The 21,458-nt window shown below is 42.4% G+C and overlaps 2 long non-coding RNA genes across 3 annotated transcripts; both read right to left on the bottom strand.

Annotated features, from left to right (window-relative positions):
* Positions 1–6,186: 6,186 nt before the first annotated feature.
* Positions 6,187–9,566, bottom strand: LOC108498286. Its single transcript, XR_001875136.1, has 3 exons — positions 9,418–9,566; positions 7,799–7,907; positions 6,187–6,298 (listed from the first exon to the last, which is right to left on the bottom strand). It is a non-coding gene; the product is annotated as an uncharacterized LOC108498286 (long non-coding RNA).
* Positions 9,567–9,935: 369 nt separating this feature from the next.
* Positions 9,936–12,040, bottom strand: LOC108498285. 2 transcript variants are annotated; one of them, XR_001875134.1, is made up of 3 exons: positions 11,917–12,040; positions 10,980–11,112; positions 9,936–10,076 (listed from the first exon to the last, which is right to left on the bottom strand). It is a non-coding gene; the product is annotated as an uncharacterized LOC108498285 (long non-coding RNA). The 2 variants fall into 2 exon arrangements; XR_001875135.1 differs by lacking the exon at positions 9,936–10,076 and adding an exon at positions 10,508–10,597.
* Between the last annotated feature and the right edge of the window lie 9,418 nt (positions 12,041–21,458).

The following is a 21,458-nucleotide window of genomic DNA, read 5'->3' as shown; positions in this document are numbered from 1 at the left end:
TCTCTTATTTCCATATAATAAAAGAAGAACATCTGAATCATGTATTACTCAGCAATACCCAAATTCAGTGTATGATCCAAAGCCACCTGTTCAGACATTCAGGTTCTGGGGAAGCAACTAAATAGTTTCAGTCAAGAAAATCATTCAACTGAAGAAAAAAAGCAGAATAGGTTTTCTACAATCCATCAGCATGGATGTCATAATTATACTGTTGAACCTTAGTATGAACTGCAAGACATAAAATCATGACAGAATTTATTAATTTTATTAGGATTTTTAATTGTTTCTAGCTTTGCAGCCAGATTTACTCCTGAAAAATCACAATAATTGCACTAACTTAGCTGTTTTCCTGGGTTTGACCTGTTGGAATGTTTTTTTTCTGAGGTGATTTTGCCCTTAAAAGAGCTTCTCTTCAGAAGGGGTCCCCTCCTCCTCCCCAGCACAGCCCTGCCACCTCCTTCAATGCCATCCCTTTTAATAACATGGCACTGCTAATAATGCCCAGAGCAGCATCAGCATCAGTTCACTGGGCACCTCAGCCCCTCCAAAGGTGCTCAGTGTATGAAGCCATGTACTTCTCTTTCTTGGACTGTATTTTTAAGTTTAATCCAAAAAAGATGCACAAATAATGCAGCTATGAATGCAGTTCCCATCCAACAGATTCCTTCAAGGCAGAGATCTAACAGCAGGCTCAGCTTCATTAAACTTACAAAATTACACTTCACTCTCTGATGTTTTCAGCATTCCAGTTCCCCTCTTTGGGTCCCCCATGAGGTGAGTGAGCAGGGCAGAGTGGCAGTGCTGGGCTGCTCTGGCAGTGTCTGCAGCAATGCTGCTCCTCAGTGTGCACGACACTCCCATCAATCTCGATCCATTCCAATTACAAACAAAGGTAATAGCACAGCCCAGCACACATTTAGCATTGGATGGCACATATCTGGGCAGACCTGAGAAGCTGCAGAATAAATATTGATATATTAAAACAGAATCTATTACTCACCTTCTGAATAAACCACTGATTTTAATTTACCTACAGTTTCGCAATAGCATCTTTCCAAAGAGGAAATTAGATTTTTACATATCATAGCAAATCACAAAGCCAAAATGTCAACTTCATATATCAAGCAATTACTTGTACTGTTTATTTTTGGGGAAAATTTTAACATATATTTACTTAGAAAGCCACATGAGTCCCTCCAAAATAAATAGGGGCTATAATTCTTGCCAAAAAAAACCACAGTTGCAGAGATCTCCTCATCAATTTCCTGCAGCATTAATGAGGAAAGGCGCTGAGACAGTCATTCATACTGTCTTTATGATAAGACTAACCTACAGGGCAAATCAAGATTAAGGACAAAGGGAAGACAAATGGATAGAACACAGAATGGTTGGGTTTCTTCTGATGCATCGCTTGAAATCTTTGTTTGCCATCTTAAATGTAAGGACTACACTCAAAGCACACATAAAAACTGAAGACAGTCTCCAGACAGGAAACAATATAAAAGGAGGGGTGGAGTTATTTCTACCTCCGGATTTATTTGGTTAGAGTTGGGAGGAGGGGAAAGAGGCCATATTACCCATAATTATTAGCACTTCTGAAATGGTTGTGAGTTGTCTTTATGAGAAGAATTGAATTCCAGTTAAGAAAGACAAGGTCAGAAGTCACAGTAACCTGGCTCTCCAAGGACATCCTTTGCCACTATCAAAGGCATGTGAACTTACTCAGATCTCAGGAAAATCCTCCCAGAAATGTTTGCACTCTACTCTCAACTACACCAGAATCGTATTTGTGCCTGAATATTTGGGGGGTTTGTGCTCCTTGGAAAGGACCCAGCCACTGTAATGCACATGGAGGTCCTGGGGAGTCTTACACACTTAGGAATAAAGGATTAGGATGTAGTAAATTCACCCCCAGGTATCTGAGGACACAAATCCTTGCACAAACCATGAGATGCTCAAGGTGGGTGTGCTTAATAAAATCTGCAACCCTGCTGGTCTGAAGGACAGCACCAAACATAACCCTCTGTCACACACTCACTTCTCTACCACACCCTTCATCCTGGCATCCAGACATTGCTTTTCAAACCTTGGGCCATTTTAATTTCCACAGCACTGCCTCTGTACATCTTGGCCAGGCTGAGAGTGCCTGTATTTCTGAGAGAGCTGTGTCAGCATTAGGAGATGACCAGCTTGCTGCACTTGGGCTACAGACCCTGGAGATGCTCTGCCAGAGCTACCCTTGGCACCAAAGGTTTTGGGGACAGTGCAGAGGCACTGGGGCTGGCTGTCCATGACTCAGCTGAGGTCCCAAAGCAGAACAGCACTGTTGATGTTGGCTGAGCTAACGAGGCTGCCAAGGGCATTTATCATTCCCACCACTGCAAACCTGCCCTCAGCAGCTCCCAGCTCAGCAAACACACCACACTTCTGCTGTCTAACAGGACAGGCAAACACTTACTGGGAGTTTTCTGGAGCAGCAGCAATGATTTCTCATTTCAGTCGTGGCACAACCCTTCTCAGACAATGGAACAGTCACACCCAGCATTCCATGAAGGGAGGTGATTATATTCTTACCCAAATTCTAAAGAAATCGAGGCAAGTAGATGACATTTGAATAGCTCACGGTGACAAAAGCTTTCGTGAATGAGATGGGCAAATAGCATCACCATGTCTTTTTATTCTCAGGTATTTATTTGTATTATTCTCTCTACCTTCTTTTTTATGGCTTTCTGCTACTTTTTCCTTCTCTCACAGAAACCACCTTAGTTACTCTCACATTAGCCACTGCCTCTTCAGCAGAAATAACAAGACAGAATTTATCACTAAGCCCCTCTAAATGTGCTACTAAGCCCTTCGAGTCATAATTGATTTAGGAGGCTGGCCCAGCTGATAATGTTCTCTAATCCAGACACTGTATGTTTGACCTGACGGAATAAAGAAACCTTTGGAGAGATCTGAAATGCTTCAATCACCTCTCAGGTTTCAGTAGCTCTAACCCTGTTCTTGGTGTCTGTGCTGCCTCTCTCTGGGCTGTGCTTTCTCACCCAGAGCTGTCCACAAACCCCAGCAGGCTCCTGCACACCATCTCCTCCTGCTGAGCTCTCTGCTTGTGCCTGCCCAGCATAGCACCACACAGCACATTATTTTAACCCTTCTTTCCCCCTCTTGACCTTTCCTAAGCAGGTAGAAAAGCTGCAAGTTACAGTTTGGTTTTCTCAAAGAATTTTAAAGTTCAGTCTAAAACTTGCTCATTCTTTTGGTTGCAGTTTGGTGAGACAGCAGCCAGCATCAGGAACTAGGAGCTGACTGCCAGCTCATCTGGCTTCTTGTCTGTGAGATGTTCACACAGCTCCACTGCCAGGTTCTCATTATAGAAAAATATCCAAACCAAAAAATTCTCCCTTCCAGTCCTCTCCTTCTGGCTTAACCAGATGGCTGAAAACAAACAAACAAATAAATAAAACTGTGAGAAGGAAAAACAGAACCAAATCAAAATAAATCCTGGTTAGATTTTGCTTAGTTGATAAAATTTCCTGCAAGGCCGAGGTCAAGTGGTCAAGCCCAGGATAGACAATATTTGACACCTGCCAGTCTTGAACAGGTAGGAGCAGAGCAGTTTGTCAGGGATGAATCTCAGCTCCAGGAGTCCTGCCTGCTGCATGGAGAGGATGTGGGGAACAGGAGTGGGTGTCTTCCACACTTTGTTTCTTTATTCGGGAAAAGGAAGTACTGAGGGCAAGCCAGAGGGCATTTTCAGAGTATAGGGAAGACCACAGGGAGTCCAAAAATCTCATTAATGCCTCTAGAGAGAAATATAAATACTGATACATTGCCTTGCCAAGTACCAACAATATTAACCTGTGGGTTTCTTTCTTCCATTAAATGCATTGGAACACAGGGATGTGGGGAAATTGTAGGTTGCCATAAAAGTATCCAGCATGTCCAGAGTCTGAAAGCTGACAGTCAAAGAATATTATAATTTATCAAGCCAGACCCATTGCACCATTTGCCCCCAGTTTTTTTTCCTTTTCCAATCAAAAGATTATTTCCCTGATAATAATATTTTGCTAATAGTAAGTCTTGCCAGGTTCTTGAAGGTCGTTGTAGCAGGATGCTCTGCCTAGAGAGGGGGTGAAAGAACACCACTCCCTTGAGGGGGGATGCCCTGATGGTTATTCCTCAAGGTTGAGTGAAGGAGATTGGCCTGGGGTTGTTGGTCTGGCCAAATAACATCAGTGTCTACCTAGCAATAGCTTTTGCCTGCTTTAATATAATTGTTTCAATATTGCTTCAAAAAGAGTGCACTGTGCTAGTAGCTATAGCTCCTATAGTGTGTAGAAAAGAATTCTGATTAAAATATTATAGTCTAATACCATTTTCATAATTTAAATAAATAATTTATCTATATAAATGTATTTGGTTTACCATCCTTAGTCCTGTGGGACAAAGTTGTATAAAAGTTCCATTACAGCTATGGAAACCTTCAGAAATAAAGGGTTGACTAAGTCTGGGGCTAAGACTGGATCCAGCTGCACACAAATTCCTCCCTGAGAAGGAGTTTAGAAAGCATTGGGGTCTTTTCTGCCCTATCTTGGGAGTGCTTCTCTAATAAACCATTCTGCCCACAACACTCATTCACAGCAGGCTCTGCTCAATGCTATCAGCACTAGAAAAGCTGGATAACAGCCCGTATTAGTTGCTGACTTCTTATATTCCAAATGATGTAAAACATGGAATTGAGCCCAGCTCAGGTATCCCCAGCTATGCAGAAATCACAGCACTGGCAGCACTCAAACACTCTCAGTGCCCTGCATGCCCAGCACATTGTATTAAAAACACCTTTCTTAGTGCACATACCAGCTTATCTCCTTTTAAACAAATACTTTTCCACCAATGAGCACAACTAAGACTATGCAACTATTAAAAAACCTCTGACTGAGCCACAAGATCCATAGGAATGTGACTTGGGGAAGTTGCTCCATATAAGTCTGTGTTTGGTACCTTGTACAGGATTTCCACTGATGGATGGCAAAAAGCCTCAGCTGAGGGTGGACTGAACAGCTCTGGGCATGCAAACAACTTTCATCAAAACTAAGGAAAATACTTCCATGAACTGCTGCAAAATTGGTGAGAGAAAAGCCAGGGCTGCTGGCACAGGCATGGCTGGGCAGGAGCTGTGCTGAGAGTGGCCCTGCACACCAGGCTTCCCGCTGGGAATCTTCACAGGTCCCTCAAACAGCACCGCTGACACCAGCAGGGCTTGCTCAGCCCTTCATCCTCCCAAGGGACATAAATCTGCTTCTGCACAATTTACTGGGTGTCATTCCCTTGGACTGAAAAATAACCAAGTTCCTTTTTACTCTGAATGAACTTTAAAGACCTGGCAAATCTCACACAAGGACTTGTCCAAGTGTCTCAGCTAAAATCTCTTCCCTGTCCAGTGCTGCAGTCCTGCACATGCCATCAGAGCCTGTGTCCCAGTGCAGGGCAGGCAATGTGTCAGTGGGCTGGACGTGCACAGCCTGGAACCTTTCCAGAGGACAAGAGCTCTGCCTGTGTTACTGTCCTCACCCAGCTCAGTGCGTGGCACTCCTGTCACATCCTGAGCTAAACACCCTCCTCTGACCCGGGAATGCCAAAGCTGAAGCCAAAGCTGTGCATTCCAGCCACAGTCAGTTCAGGACCACAATGAGCTGAAACAGAGGAGTGTCACATGGCTCATGAGTACCCTTTATTCTCATCAGTACTGCATAGGAATTAAAATCTCTCAGAGCTTCCAAACACACATGAAACCGAGAAAGCAGCAAGCAGGTATTTCTGGGTTTGATGGTTTGCTCTGTTCAGCAATCAGGTGCCACCAAACCCCACAGCAACTGCTCTGGCTCCTTCTCAGCCCTTCCACCCAGGAGCTCTGGGAACGTTTCTGGGATGTGCCTCTAGATCTGTGAATAACCATTTAAAGCCATTCTTTTGGTTTGCCGTGACTTTTGGGTGCCTTTCAAGAAAAACAAAAGACTTTCCTTCAAAGCAAAATAAATCTGCTCTTTTACCACAAATAACTACACTTTGCGTGGAACCGGAACAAAACTACAAATCAGAGGCAGAAAAATCCATGGGATTGATACTTGCAATATTTTAACTGTATTTGTAGTGAAAATCTAGATTGAAACCTTACATAAGGCCCTGGCCGGTGTCTGGCAGGTGGGGGTCAGAGGCTGGCTGGAGTTTTCCCTCTGGCCAGAGTGCTCCAAGGTGAGGTGCACGCAGAAGCTGAACTTCATTTTAGCTCCAGAGGTGGCTGCTTGGAGTGAGAACTTTGGTGAAACATCTTTGCAACAATCATTAATGGGCATCAGTCTCCAGGAGCAAGAATTGGAACATCTTTTGCATTTAAGCCACTCGGACAGAGCAGTTACAACAGAAAGAGTTACAGAGTTTTGACAATATAACCATTTGTTCCATACAGGAATTATGAGAAAAATCTGTTAAACACACTGAATTAAAAAAAAAAAAAATTTAAAATGAGTACTTTTCCTGTAAATGTGCCTGTCCAGCCCACCAGTGCAGTGACAGGAGCCATGAACTCCTGTGGGGGAAGGCAGGGCTGTGCAGCTTTAACCAGCCCAGCACTTTGCAGGAAGGTGGGAACTTCCCTTTGGGGGGCTGTGAAAAGGCCTTGTCTCCCTGATTTACACAGGTATGGTGTGAATGGCTCAGAGGCTGAGGCCTGCTCAGCCAAACACCCATGTGTGCATGAAATTAGAATGTCAACATTTGATTCATGCTGCCAGGCTGTGACTGTGAAACAAATTATGTCAGTGGGTGGCAATTGCAATATTAGTCTAAGCAGATAACATTTAGCTAAAAGGAGGGGCTCAGCTCACATTTTTCTCTCTACCATTTTAATATGTCAACATCATTAGACTTAGAAGGCCAGGAATTTTGTCAGAATGGGAAAAAGTATGGAGACAAACAAACTATGGGTTGAGAGAGGGTTTATGATAAAGCACAAGCAGCACGATCCAAATAAAGGTTCAGCAATTTCCTGGCTGCTCCTCACCACACACCTGCACTGTGCACAGCTCAGGGTGTTTAAATTTTGTCCCACCCCCTGCACCCCACCCCTACTTAATGATTTTAAAACCAGTGTCTGAACACAGTGGAATGAAAGTGCCAAACAGCATCACCTACAGCATGTTAAAACTGCCTCTTTAGGGAAGAAGTGCCATTTACTAATTAATTTTTTATTAAAAAGCCTTGGAAGTGTTTGGCTTGAGCTACCAAACTTTTAAACACATGAAGATAAGGCTCTGAGTCTGGCTCTTTTTCAATTACAAAGAAATACAAATTAGTTTTTTAGAAGAAGGAAAGAAAAACAAGTTTTTCCAAGTTGCTCCCAGCATTTTCAAGTGCCTTCCCATGAAATCAACAGTTTGAGATGTGAAGTCAACATTTTGAAGCAAATTTGATTTTGGAAAAAAAAGGACATATTTGAAACCAATACAGGATACTTAAAGGTAATTGGGTTTATTACAGATTTAATGAAGAAATACTCAAAACTCACTATGCTGTAAAAATGGAAGATATCTTATGTAAAAATAATGGTTATTTTCTTTTGGTTCTCCTTTAATTATCCAACAGTCCCTCTATCAGAATGCAATATTACCACAGAATCTATCACAATCCTAGTTCCATTTTTTTCCCCTTGTTTTAACAACAAAATGGGAGAACATCAATTTAAAGTTTTATTCCACAGCAAACACCCATGTTGTTAAAATTAACACTGTGAAAAATCTACCTTGTAACAGCAAAATGTTTATAGAAGGGACCACTCATTCATCTGCAGAACCGAGGAACAGCTCCAGCTTCCTGGTTAGTATTCAGAAATACGGATTCCTTAGGTCATTCTGCCAAAAATTATTCTGTCAGCTTTATCTTCCAGCTTTATCTTCCAGCCCTTGGAAGGGAAGTGGGTTGTAGCCACCTCCTTGCCCACCAGCCCCTGGTCCCTGCTCCAGAGCAGTGCCAGCCCTGTCCCTGTGCCCACAGCAGTGGTGTCACTGCAGGCAATGCAGATTCCAGTGCTGGGTCAGTCTCACTGCCCTCCTCCCCTGAGAAATCCCACTGGGGTTCATGGGTCAAATTAATCACTGGCAGAACTCCTTTGGCTCCCCCAGAGATCAGCAGGGCTCAATGGGACTGTTCTCTGCTCTACACCAGGACTGGGTGCAGGGACCTCCATGGGGGCAGGATGGGGAACAGAATGACAAACCCAGATCATTTATTAGTCAGACTTTTCAAAGATTGATTTAAATTGACTGCAGAAAACACACACTGTAGTAACACACCTACATGTGTGTGGCCCAGCTCTCATTTTACCAGCTCAAATCTCTCTAACTCTGTTGCTAGCGCAGTTACTGTGTGGTACAACAGGGATTTCCAGACCCTCTTAAAGCTCTTCTCATGCTTCCCTAGTACACAGTCCTTAAAACTATATGTTTATGTGAAGGGACTATAAAGAGTCAGTCTATAATATTTAGCTACTTGGGAAAAAAAAACCCCAGACAGAAAATGCAGATATAACTGACTCCCTTAATTCAATTACTTGTGGCAGATGCTACAATGTGACCTTTACAAATAACAGAAAAATGGAAAAAGTTCCCGGTAGCAGATTGCAATTTTCCTATCACTTCAGGGTATGTGTTTTTGGAATCTTTTCAAAGGGGAGGATTTTTTATCCAAATCTTTCAGAATTGTCCGAATTAGTAAAAAACGTTCAAAAGTGCTTACTCTTTCTCCCTATGATATAAACTACCATTCTATTGAGTTTCCAAAGTCCTCATAAAATAAAACAAATCTGCTTGCATTAGAAGTTACATCTTTGTCAACAAACAAACAAAACAATGGAAATGTCTCTCTTCAGTTCAGCACACTCCCCTCTCCACCTCACCCCTCAGTAATTAATAAGGATGTAATAAGCCAAATAAAACTAAAAAAAAAAAAAAACCACACAAAACCTGCAGAATTGGAAACTAGTTTTGTCTCTTTAGACTACTTTATGGCAAGGAAAAATGTCTGGGGAGGACACTGTAGCTCATTTTAAAAGCTCAGCTATTCACCCTGTAGAGAAAAATAAGTGTAAACAATCCAACTTCTCCAAAGGTAATTTGGTAACAGTGCTTACAAAGAGGAAAGCAGAAAAGACAGCAGTAAGACTGCACGAAAGATTCTTTCTTTATGGTGTAGTGACAGCCTTGTAACTTCTCCATTATGATGGGAACCACAGCATAAAGATTGCATTATCATCTGTGGTTAACTGTCAAATGCATTTTAATGCTTTATTTGGGAGAGCTAAGTTAAAGACAAAACAATCCTTCTCAATCTATCCATCCCTGAGAATGGAAATACAGCTCATACTTGTGTGTCAGAGTGTGGGGAGTTAACTGTATTCTTTCAGCTCCATGTAGATTCCTCAAGATCAGAGAGCTGAGTAAACAATATTTTGATGTAAACAGATTATCAACATGAGAGGAATGACCGTCTGGTCACCTGTGGGGGTTTATTCACTTAACACTTCCACCCCATAAAGACAATTGTGTGCAATCAATGCATATAGGGCCTTTCACTGGGTTGCTAAGTGATACGTAGTGTCAACAGAAAAATGCCTGATGTACAGAAGGGCTGCTCCCCAGCCAAGGGAAACAACACACATCGATGATATTTTAAACTTAATTCAGGCCGTTATGAAGATTGTGACAGGCACAGGGGCTGACCAGAAAGCACTTCAAAATTTGACTTTATAAAGTTGGATCTCCCACGTGTGTAAAGAGTTTAATTTGGTAACAAGTGGATCGCAGTGCAGAGCTGTAGCTGGTTCAAATAGGAAAAGCCAACCCAGCAGGGAAGCACTGAATATTCATTCACTGGAAGGCACAGCAGTCATTTTACAATCCAGGCTTCAATATATGAGCAGATCGTTTGTCTAAGATTGTATATGCATTCTCTCATTTTCCTCATCTCTGGAAACTATTTTAGTAAAAGCCCAGAAGCTGTTTTCAACAGTTTCTTCAGAATTTCTAAAGAAAGGAAAGAAAGTTGAATGGCATCACATTGCCCCATACAACCATGAAAACCTGTTTTGTGGGACATTCTTGAAACCAACCCAGAAAGAAACCCTTAAGAGGTTTTGTATTTATTTACCCATTCTCTCCCCACCACCCACTTGATAGGTTTTATATTCAAATGCAAAACATATCTGCCTTTGTTCTAAGGATTCGGTCTGATTTTGGTTTGATTACAGAACAAATCCTGAGAAATCCAATCTTTTGCCAAATTTTATTTTTCTAATAGCTGCTCACAGCACACAGAAAACTTCCCAGCTTCTCTAAATCACTTGCAATGATAGTTCAGCTTTCTGTGACATTCAAAGGCTCCTCCGAGGCCACAAAGCTCTGACCAGAGCCGTTTCTTGCTGGATCACTGATGCTGTTTTCTACACAATACACTTCCCAAACTCGTAAAATGTTTTCCTTACAAGGTGTCAGCCAGCTCTGTGTTCCCCAGGCTGCTCCTGACAACACGTGGGCAAAACCAGGATCTGTGGTGGCAAAAGTGGTAACTCAGTCCTGTGTCACAGGCCTAAGTTTGTAAATCCCTGAGCGTTCAAAAACATAATTCTTATTAATGTAGAGAGGGGCTTGTTTTCTTTGAAGGGATTTGTATTTAATATATTTTGGGAGAATTTTACATAGGCATGACAACACTTTATTGAGGGAACCTTCTTCTGCAGTGCTGCCTGATTCAGGTTAATGAAGATTGTTACTGGAGTTTCTGAGCTGCAGGGAACCAGGACCTACTCAGGGGATCCAACTTCCCAAATTTGTAGACTTCAGCCCAGCACACACAAAGCAATACCAACTTTAAATATGCACAAAGTTCCTCTGAACACAACGGGGTAAATTGAGTTCACACAGCAATACCTGATGTGCTGTTGGTAACAATTGTGAGGTTCCTATTTGGGTAATCCCTGAGGAGCAGGCACATGGCAGGACAGGAAAGACAGGAATCAGAGATGGTCTCTGTCTTGGAGACTTGCAAGGCAGTTGGGTAAGCCTGGTGACAAAAGGATGGAACAGGGAGGATCAGGACCTGACTCAGCATTCCTTAAGGAAAATACAGAGAAATCCTTCCACTGGAGGCAGACAAGTACTGACAAGAGAGGAGTCGACCTGCTCAAGAAAAGAAGGATAATTTGGGATCATTTCACTAAATCATCTCTTAAACCAGTCAGGTTGCTGGATTTCCAAACTGAAAATATAAAAAATCAATAAAGAGAAGTTTGGAACTCTAACTTTGGAAATGTATGTGACAATTCTGAGGACAGTAAAAATTAAGTTCCTTAAACAATCATCTTGTAACTGAATTTGAATTAATAAGTTGGATCTGAATCTTAATAAAAACAACTCAGAACATTATCTTTTTTAATATTAACATGCAATTATCAAGCTCAACATAATCCAATAGTTTATCAGCAATAAGAAAATTCATCTTCTAGGTCAGGAACTGAATTTTATTTTCATCCTCAAAGAACTATCAGATTGCCTGGAAAATAAGTATAAAAAGATTTGTCTACCATGTAGGGAACTCCCACTCTAGTCAGAAAAGCTCTATATAAAAGCGAAAATTAGAATATCCACCTCATATACTGGAAAAAAATCCCCAGTCAATCCCTCCTCTCCTCCCATATGCTGTGCTATGTGTTGCAACAATTCTTAAGAATTAAGGAGGAACAGGCACAACCCACAATTGTAGCAGAGCTTTCCTGTCATTCCCAGCAGTCACTGTGGCAAACACAGCACTGCTCCAAAGGGTGAAGGAAAGGGGGCTGAGCACAGATTCTGCTTACAAGCCACTCACAGTCTGTGGCAGCATCTCCCAGTCTGGCAGCACAGGAAATTCTTCTAAGGGCAAAATCTTGTACCCCTGGAGCTGTGCAAGTGTAAAACACCAGCCTGGACTTGGCTGGTTGCAGGAGCCTTGGGCTGTGTGACGCAAAGACAACACAGGATCCCGTCTCTTTGTGACAATTCTGCTCCAATAACAAGTCATAAGGCAGAGCTGTGGCTCTGGGTTGCATCAGGGCCAGAACAATCTGGGAATAAGCTTGCTGTATCTTTAGCTGAGGCAGTGTTGGGATGAAATAGTTGTTCTTGGCTAACAATAGTACTTTGTACAACACTGGGGGAAAAGCATCTTTCCAAGTTTGATTGTCAGGGTCGGATGACACATTTCGAGCCTTGCTTGAGAAGTCCCTGTCTAAGAGGTGCTCCACTAGACACCTCTTCTAGTCTTGGAGCTCAGTATTTCCAGATACACCCCTTGAGGGGGTGCCAAGAAGGCCAGTGGCACTTGGCTTGTTCCAGCAGTGGTGGGGCAGAGGCAGGGCAGTGACCATCCCCCTGTGCTGGGCACTGCTGAGGCAAATCCTGGGGTCAGGTTTGGGTCCCTCACGACAGGAGGGACATTGAGGTGCTGCAACATGTCCAGAGAAGGGAAACAGGGCTGGGGAAGGGTCTGGGGCACAGGTCTAATGAGGAGCTGCTGAGGGAGCTGGGGGGGCTCAGCCTGGAGAAAAGGAGGCTCAAGGGGAACCTTATCGTGCTCTACAACTACTGACAGGAGGTTGAAGCCAGGTGGGGTTGGTTTCTTCTCCCGAGGAACAAGTGACAGAAGGAGAGGAAATGGACTCAAGTTGCACCAGAGGAGGTTTAGGTTAGATATTAGGAAAAATTTCTTCATGGAAAGCACTGGAACAGGCTGCCCTGGGAAGTGGGGGAGTCTCCCTGCCTGAAGGCGTTGAAAAGGATGTGTAGATGTGGCACTTAAAGAGACGGTTTAGTGGAGGGCTTGGCAGTGCTCTGTTAAAGCTTGGGCTCCATGATCTTAGAAGCCTTTTCCAACATAAATGATTTTGTGATTCTAAGGACTTGATTCTGCCTTTATCAGTAGATGTTTGGCTTTTGGTTAAAACAAACCTAAAATGAGTCTAAAGTTAAAAATTTATTTGGCCTTTTATTTCTGGAGCCAGCATTACCTACCTAAGGGTAGGTAACTGCATAATCAAGTAGGAGTCCCTACAGCTGTTGTTAAGTGTCAGACTGCACTGCTTTACCCCAGGTAATCTCAGCAACACCAGTTCTGAAGTGCCATCCTGCCCCCAGTCAGAACATGAGAAAGGAATGAGAAATATTCCTGTACAAGAGTCTCTAGAGACTTGTTCCAAACAGCTTGTTCTTTCTGACCCAGAACACATTTGATACAGCCCCAGGATCCCCAGGACTCACAGAGCAAATGTGAGTCTCACAGTGCTTGTTCCCCAGGAAAGGTCTGTCAAGAAAGGGCAGCTGCTGCTCTGATTGTGGCAGCAACTGCTCCTGCACTGTCATGTACACAAGGTCCCTCCAGTATCTGAACCACTGCTCTTTTCAGTTTAGTTTTCAAGCAAATCATGACAAGGCTGCAGACCCAGTTCAGAGAGTGGAGGATGGTTCTTAGCACCACTGCAGTCGGGGAGTTCTGGTTTAGAAGGTAAAATTAAACCCTGTAACTCCTCCACCCATTCCCCTCCATCCTCTTCACACTCAGGGCAAGGGGGTTGCTGCAGCTGTGAGCAGCATCCCCCCAGCCCACACAGAGGGCTGGGAACCTCAGCACCCCACTGCTTGGAGGAGATTTCCTAGGAAAAGAAGCAGAGCTTTGATGTGTTTCCATCTAACAGGAATTCAGCAATGAAGTGCTGATTTTCCCCTAAAGCACTGCTGCAATGAAGCTCAGAGCAGCTGAAACACCGGGCCAAGCTCAGCACCACCGCTGACAATGCTGCTGGAAAGGGAGGGCACTTCGGCTTGAGGGACACGAGCGGGGAGCCTGAAAAGCTGGAGGAGAACCCTTGGCCACTGTAAGTGTTGTGAGGACTGACTGCAGCTGGGTAACACTGGGGAGGAAGCAGCAAGGGCTCTGTGGAGGCATCTCCGGGGAACACTTGACTGGCACTAGATTACAGCAACCAGGCTTGGGGAAATCCATCCTCAAAACACCCTCAACCTCCCTGTCACTGGAAACAAAGGAAGTGTTTGCTACTAATTTCTGAGTCTACAGAGAGATGAAAGGACTGTGCAAGTGTGTTTTCACAATACTGAAAAGCTTTTCCATATAAAGTAGCCAATTTACTGTTATGGTTACACTTAAGTCAATTAAAATGTTTTATTTGCAAGGATTTGAATCTCTTACCTTCATTAACATTTAGCAGTAAATGGGAGAAAAAAGGTAAATAAAATATTATCTGGCTTTTTAAAGGTCATTCCAGTTTGATCATTATAAAAAGCTAGGTAGGAACAGAGAATATGTCCCTTTGTGTGGATTTAATACAACTAGCCAGTGCAGAGCAGGATCGGTAGAAGACAGCAAACAAAAAGTCGGTGGCTGGAGAGCTTCTGATGCTGGTGTTTAATACATGCTTAATTACAGCCACCCTTTGTTCATCTGACTCGAGATAATTTTCTTTTTTCCTTAAACCTCCCATCATAAATCACCCTCATCACAGAGCATTTCACTGATGCACTTATTCTTAGCACCTGCTTTTAAACAACCCTAGGCAAGCAATCCAAGCTGAAGGAATGACATGCCTAATACTTTGCATGCCTTTACCAAAGGAACAGCCAGCCAGGTTCTGGAATCTGGGTCCTACCTAGGCTGGAGGGTGCTTGGGAGGGCAACCCCTCCACTGTAATTATGCAGTTATTGCAGTGTCTTACTTCAAGAGCTTTCATATTTCTGTTTATTAAAAAGAATAACATGGTATTCAAAATTCATTATCACAAACCTCTTCTAAACAAAGATTTTTATTATTTGAAAATAGATATAAAACTAATGATGCAGGACGACCCTGTGTTCTTAATATATTAAAAAAATAGACTAGAAAAGTTAGAAATATTTGTGCTCCTCTGGGCAAACATTTATTGAAACACACAGTTTACATTAAGCTACTTCTTTCCCTTTCCATTTTCCTACATCCCTCACTGCTGACACTACAAGGAAAATAGAAATTCCCCACAAACCACAGAATTGCCACAGCAGAATTGGCACCTAGTAGAACATACAGTTATTTTCCATCCTGTCATCATTGTCCTTGGTAATCAAATTATCATCAATGCAAACCTACAAATAAAAGCTCTCAACAAATCTGTCCTTGTCTAACACAAGGGTTAGAATGCAACATGGGGACATTCAGATGCTGCAAATCTCCATGCTCAAAGTACAGGGAAAACCAATCCCCCCACCTCCAAGGCCAGAGAAAAATAGACCCTTAAGAACCTCAAAACTGCAGCATCTGAGAGGCTTTCCCGAGGAGTTGACACCATCAGTCAAGAATCCTACAAGCAACTGAACATCTCAAACCCCACCACCCCGCTGGAGGAACACCACGAAATGCCAGAGAGCCCAGGCAAGTGCAGACTGAGCTCACACAGGGGTGTGCACTGCAGTTTTAATGAATATTTAGCTAGTGATAAATTGCTCTGTCTAAATTAAATTTTCATAACCACAAAATTTTCAAGAGGATTTCTTTCATTTTCAAGAGAACAAAAACTCCCGGCAGATGTTCAATCCCTTGGGTTTCTTCCAGTGGATACTTCAAATGGTTTTGTTGGGCAGAGACTCAGCAATTAAAAAATGAAAGGTGATTTTAATATTCTTTCTGTGTTTATTTCTTCTCCTTGTTTATCTTTTCTTGACACAAGTGTTAAAACCCACTTTGTGTTTTACAGGGAGAAGAGGACAGTCGGGGAGGTGGTGTGTGCCACCTCAGGCTCTCCAAATCCCCCTCCCCTGCTCTCTTCCATCACAATGTGCATGAGGGTCATTAACACTTTGACCTCTATATTTGCAGCACATTAGATTCTCTATCTGTGGAGAGTTATCTGTGTTGCTAACAATGTAATTCCATACCTTCTGTGTAAAATCCATCATGGCAAAAGCCAGAAACATCTGGCAATTGTTTTCACTGAACTCTGTTTTGTTGTTCGGCTTTTTTTTTTTAATTATTAGTAAGAATATTATTTTGGTAGCCTAACAACATTTGGTGACGTTATGTTAAGCTTGGAAAAGGGTATGTCTAGAGAAAAAATATTTTTAAATAAAATTCAGGTTTAAATTCAATATTTTCTTAACAAAAATGTCCATTTTAAATTTTTTTTTCCTTAAGGATGGTGCCTTTTGTTTCCTTTCCTTTATACAGAAGCTTTTCATTTCAAATTTTTCACATTTGTATTCTAGCATAATTAAAAATAATCATGGAACTTCCAAAATAAAATATTGGGTTTACTCCAAACATTTTTTTGCTGAACTTTCTTGCAGAACTGCAAGTGAACTAACTAAAACCAATAATTAGTTATGTGTCCAGCAAACATTAACAACTAAGTTTTTTAGAACATCCTTGTGAGATTTGGGGTAGTTAAATACATCCATGGATGTGAGCAAGAAACAGGATTAACAGACATAGGATTAAGAATATAACCTGAATCTCAGCAATCAAATCTGAGGCCTTCTGAGGCCTTAAAACTTTCCTCTGTGTAAGCTGGTGGACAGCACATATCGCATTATTAAAATAAATAGATCTTCACAGTGTCGTATATTTATATACAGCAAAATATACAACACAATATAATTAAATAGTACCACATTATTCAAAGTAAGGCCAGGAGGTATCAAAGCTGCAGCAGTGGCAGAGCAGCCTGGAGGGTGCAGGACAAAGCCCACGCTCCCAGCGCCCAGTGGGAGCTCCCAGGGAGTGGGGAGGGAGCAGCTCCCGAGGTGGGAACGGGGCCCCTCCCAAAGAGCTGGTTGTCCTGCACGGGAGCTGCACGACACACCAGGACAGATGCACAGGACTGGGCTCAACATAATTAGATTGCTTTAATAAAGCGGGAGCTGACCTGAGTGTCTCAGTCAAGGTGAGGGTCGCTTGCTAGAAGCAAGGAACAGGTTCAGGAGTAACACAGAACTGCTGCTGGGGTGAAAAATAACCCATGTTATTAGTTATCATGGCTGAGGTAAAGACTCATCTAATTCTACAGTGATTCCACCACCACGCACACACTGAGATGAAATGTGACTTTGAGAACAAATGAGGCAGGAAGGCTCTCGGCTACTTCCACACAAAGCCATTCCAAACCTGGACTTCACAGGCAGCTGCTGGAAAATGTTTATCCAAGAGTATTGTAAGAACAGCTTTGGGCAAGGTTGACCGTTACCTTGAGCCCACTTTCTTGGCAGGGTGGGGAGCACAAATGAAGTATTTTCTTCTTTTCTGCTGCTACTTCCCGAATGTAAAACATATAGGAAATGTGGAGGTGAGATTTTAATTGCTGATTTAGGAATAGCTGGTAATTAAGGTACGTTCTCTTCAGGATGTAGTTTCTGTCTGACCCGGTAACCAGGCAACAGAAAAAGTAACTATACAAAAGTGTGATAATAAAGCCCTTCTTTTGTTCATACAGAAATTATATTTTCAAGTTAATCATTATTTCTTATTCTATGCATAAATTTATTTCTGTCTCACATGGGAAGGGCCTGGACCAAAGAAGGAAATGCAGTTAACATTGAATAAATGGAACAGTTGGGAAGAGCATTAAGTTACATTTTAACGTGGCTGTTCAGAACTGACCAACCAAACCTTGCATGTGTTTTGCCAGTGATGGAATAACCCACAGAGGAGAAACACCAGGAGCTACACTGCTCCTTCTCTGACCAAGATAACCAAGACCAAGTGCCAAAAGGTTTTGAATTTGGGTCACACACACCAACAGAGACTTGAGGGCACCAAGTGTGTCCAACAGTATTTTCCAGTGTCACCCCTGAGACTCGTGGTCTGGTCTGTGGTGCCTGTGTGGGTCCTTCCCCTGCACGAGCACTCAGCACACACATCACCTTATCCTTCAGTGCACAGACATGTCTGGAAACAACTCCTCTAAAGCCAAATCCAGAATTCTGAGCACCACTGAAAGACTGTTGAAGGAACACCATTCTGGCACAGAAACATCTGCAAACACATTTCATACTGAGTGTGGGAAGGTTTACACAGCCCTTAGGAAGCGTTTTTCTGCTCTTTAATTTGAGGAGCTCTTTCTCAAGAGCTTTGCTATTAAAAGAACCAATTCCCAGCTTTCATGTGCTATGTCTTTAACAAGATGGGCCTAATCAAGTCTTCAAACATTAGAAAGATCAAAGGCTGTATCTGTAATAAAACAAACGATATGTGTCTGGCGTGTATTGACAAGGCTGCACGGCTTCGGCTGCTCAGCCTCATTATTGCTGACATTCATCACACAGAAGTCTGCGTGGCACACTACAAGTTCCCCAACTTTCTAGCAAAAAGATTGTCAAACAGCAATAACACTTGGGTTGACCTCAGTTTTACCTTCTTAATACCTGCAGTGGTTTGCAAGCTCCGACAATGCAGCAGCACTTAGACAAAAATTAAGGCTGTCATTAGCACACAGTAAATTTGGAGGACAATAATTTTATGGTAAAATCTTAAACTATTCATTGACACCAACACAGCACACAAGGGCTGTACAGCTCCCTTGTTGAACCCTTTAAAATGCCTCCTGAACATCAGTTTAGCCTGACTCCCTCCCCTTGAGCTCTGCCACAGTTACTGGGGCATTTTCTAGATAGGCCTGTCTAGGGCTGGAACTTAATTGAGCAGAATATGAGCTCAGAGATCTGATTCTGCTCTCACTAATCAGAAACACTGTGCCCCAATTACAGGAGCTGCACAAGCTCTTGCATTGCCTGGCATCTACTGTCTCCATAATTTCATTCTTTCCCTTTCCTCTTGTAATTGCTCGGTCTGTGTTTGTGCAACAGTTCTTTGGACTTGCAGCACACAGAGTACAAGCACCAATCGTTAATTTTGCTTAACTTTTAAATAATGGTTAGAATAGATAAGAATAAAAAAAATCAAATTGACAATTATGGGAATCCATGTTTATCTACATTAAAAGATTTCCCTTTCAAGGTAGTGAGGAAATAAGTCACAAAATAAAAATAATATATATACAAAAATTTTAAAAATCACACTTTTCTATCACAATCATTTGCAAAATTTGAGTCTCAATTTGGCATTTTGTTTTTAAAGTCACCCTAGAAGGTTATTTCCAGAAGTCTTTCACTGAAATTTGTCACCACTTTTCCCCCAACATAATACAAACTAAGACCTGCTACATTTACCTGACTAATGACACTGACAGGACAACCTGCTTTGTGAATGGTGCCCTGCCTTTGGAAAGGAGAAACACGAAGAAAAATAAAACCTCTCCCACTCACAACACTTTCATGTTACAGTCCCTGCAGAGCTGAAGGGACTCTGGTGGCCCTTGGTGACAGCAGCTGGGTCCCAGTTACCTGTTATCCAGCAATGGTTCCCACACCTGTAGCTCCTGAACAGACTCTAAAGACACAAGTTTTGTTGACTCAGAACTGTGAACCACGCTATTTGTGCTCTGTATTTTGTGCACCACAGATGACAATATCAGTGGCAGGCAAATAAGAAAATACAATCAAGAAAACACATTCAAGATAAAAACTAATGGGAAATGATTCTGCAGATCCTGCATTTAAGGATCTGTTGAGCTTTGCTGGAGGAAACAAACACTTCAATGAGAGGTTTACTGGTATCTTTGCATTCCAGTTGTGTCACCCTGCTCTAATTGTTCCAGTGTCAACAGTCTCTGTGCTGCTTCTCAATAGTGTGCCTTTTCTTAGATAAAATAACAAGGTTACCACTTCATCCCACACACTGTACAACTGCATTACCATTTGTTAGGTCCTGCCTTAAAGCCAATTCAACCTTTTCCTATGATCTCTTTTCACAAGTGTCAAAGTTCCAGCAATCTAACTTTTTGCAGTTTCTTTTAACAGCATATTCTGCCTTTTATGGCAAACTAGCTGTCCACAGGTTATAGGAGCCTTTGCTCCTCAAACGTACTGTATCTGCCCTGCTAATTATCTGTCAAAATCTGTATGGAGTGGACAGAAACCAAACTGTCAAAGGGAATTGATGTAATCTATTATTTCCAAATTTCTTACTGTGTGTCGTACATCAAGACATACCTTATTCTGGGACATCAAAAAATGCTGGCACACAGGAGCAATCCAACCCAATGCCTCAGGAAGGCTTTGAAAGCTTTTGTGCTGGAGAGCCACCCATTTATCCAATGAGTGAATATAATTCAACAGGAATTTTTGGAACACATACACATGTTTTTTTTCACACCTGCTATGTCTGTATCAGTGACTGTTTGTCTGTTTGCTTTTCCTTTCACACACAGTTCCTTTCCAGGCTCAGTGAGCAGAGTTGTGCAGACAAGGCTCAGCCCTTTCCTACTCCCCAGCAGCTCCCAGAGCTGGCAGCAGGGGAGTGCAGCAACCTCAGTCACCATTCCCAGCGAGCTCACAGTCTGTGGGAAGACAGTGGAGACTTGGGAAGGGAAAATGCAACAGTAAAATTCAGCATGTATTTTATCTTTCCACACTAAGTGTAATTTCCAACCCATTTTTTTTTGCCACTATTTTAGTAAAGATGACAAGAGAAGCCTGTCAGCAGTGCAGGCTCAGGGAAGAGAGGGAGCAGAGCAGAGCTGGCTCACAGGGCAGCAGGGAATCCTTACTCAGGTGCTTTAGCACTGCCCAAACACAGGACTGCAGTGTGTCCACTCTTCAGCTCTGCAGTGTGAGAGCAGTGTGCACTTCAGAAAGCAAGGAAAGCTCCAAACCACACCTGAAGTGCAAGACAGTCCTAAATTTTGGGTTGGCCTAAGACAGGAGCATAACTTCATCTATTTCTTTAGGTATCTAATCATAAATATTTACAAGTAGTTATATGTATATGAACATAAGCTAAACAATTATAACATAAAATAAAAATACTGTGATTGGGAGATGCTGCAGTTTAATTTTCTCTTGAAGGAATCACTTTGTGCTGTGCTACAGACAAGTGCACCTAAATATGCTCAACAAACAACTCAGTGTAGAGCCACAAGTGCCCTGGGAAGTTCAGATCATGAGAGACAGTCAGGATGAAATTCAAGTGCTCGGAAGGGCAGGGGTCTCTGTGTCTGCTTTGGAATTCTGGAATTCTTCCGTGAAGCAGACAGGAGTCAGATTTTTTTTTTAAGGTGGTAAAATCATAATTACATATCTAAAGAGGACTTTCAAAATGACTGTACACCAGGCATCTTTTGAAAGTGATAAATCATAGTGGATGAGGTCTTCCTGAGAAAGCTGGCTCACACACCAGAGGGGGAATAAGGCAGCTCTGGTACAAATCCCACAGGCTTCATGATGATGCTACTGGTTTTCTGTCTCCTTCCACCAAAAGATCACTATTTCCCAAGGAA

This window comes from Lepidothrix coronata, unplaced genomic scaffold (genome assembly GCF_001604755.1).
Source record: "Lepidothrix coronata isolate B3197 unplaced genomic scaffold, Lepidothrix_coronata-1.0 Scaffold58, whole genome shotgun sequence".
NCBI classification, from domain to species: domain Eukaryota; kingdom Metazoa; phylum Chordata; class Aves; order Passeriformes; family Pipridae; genus Lepidothrix; species Lepidothrix coronata.
This window is presented reverse-complemented; position numbering and strand designations above follow the sequence as displayed.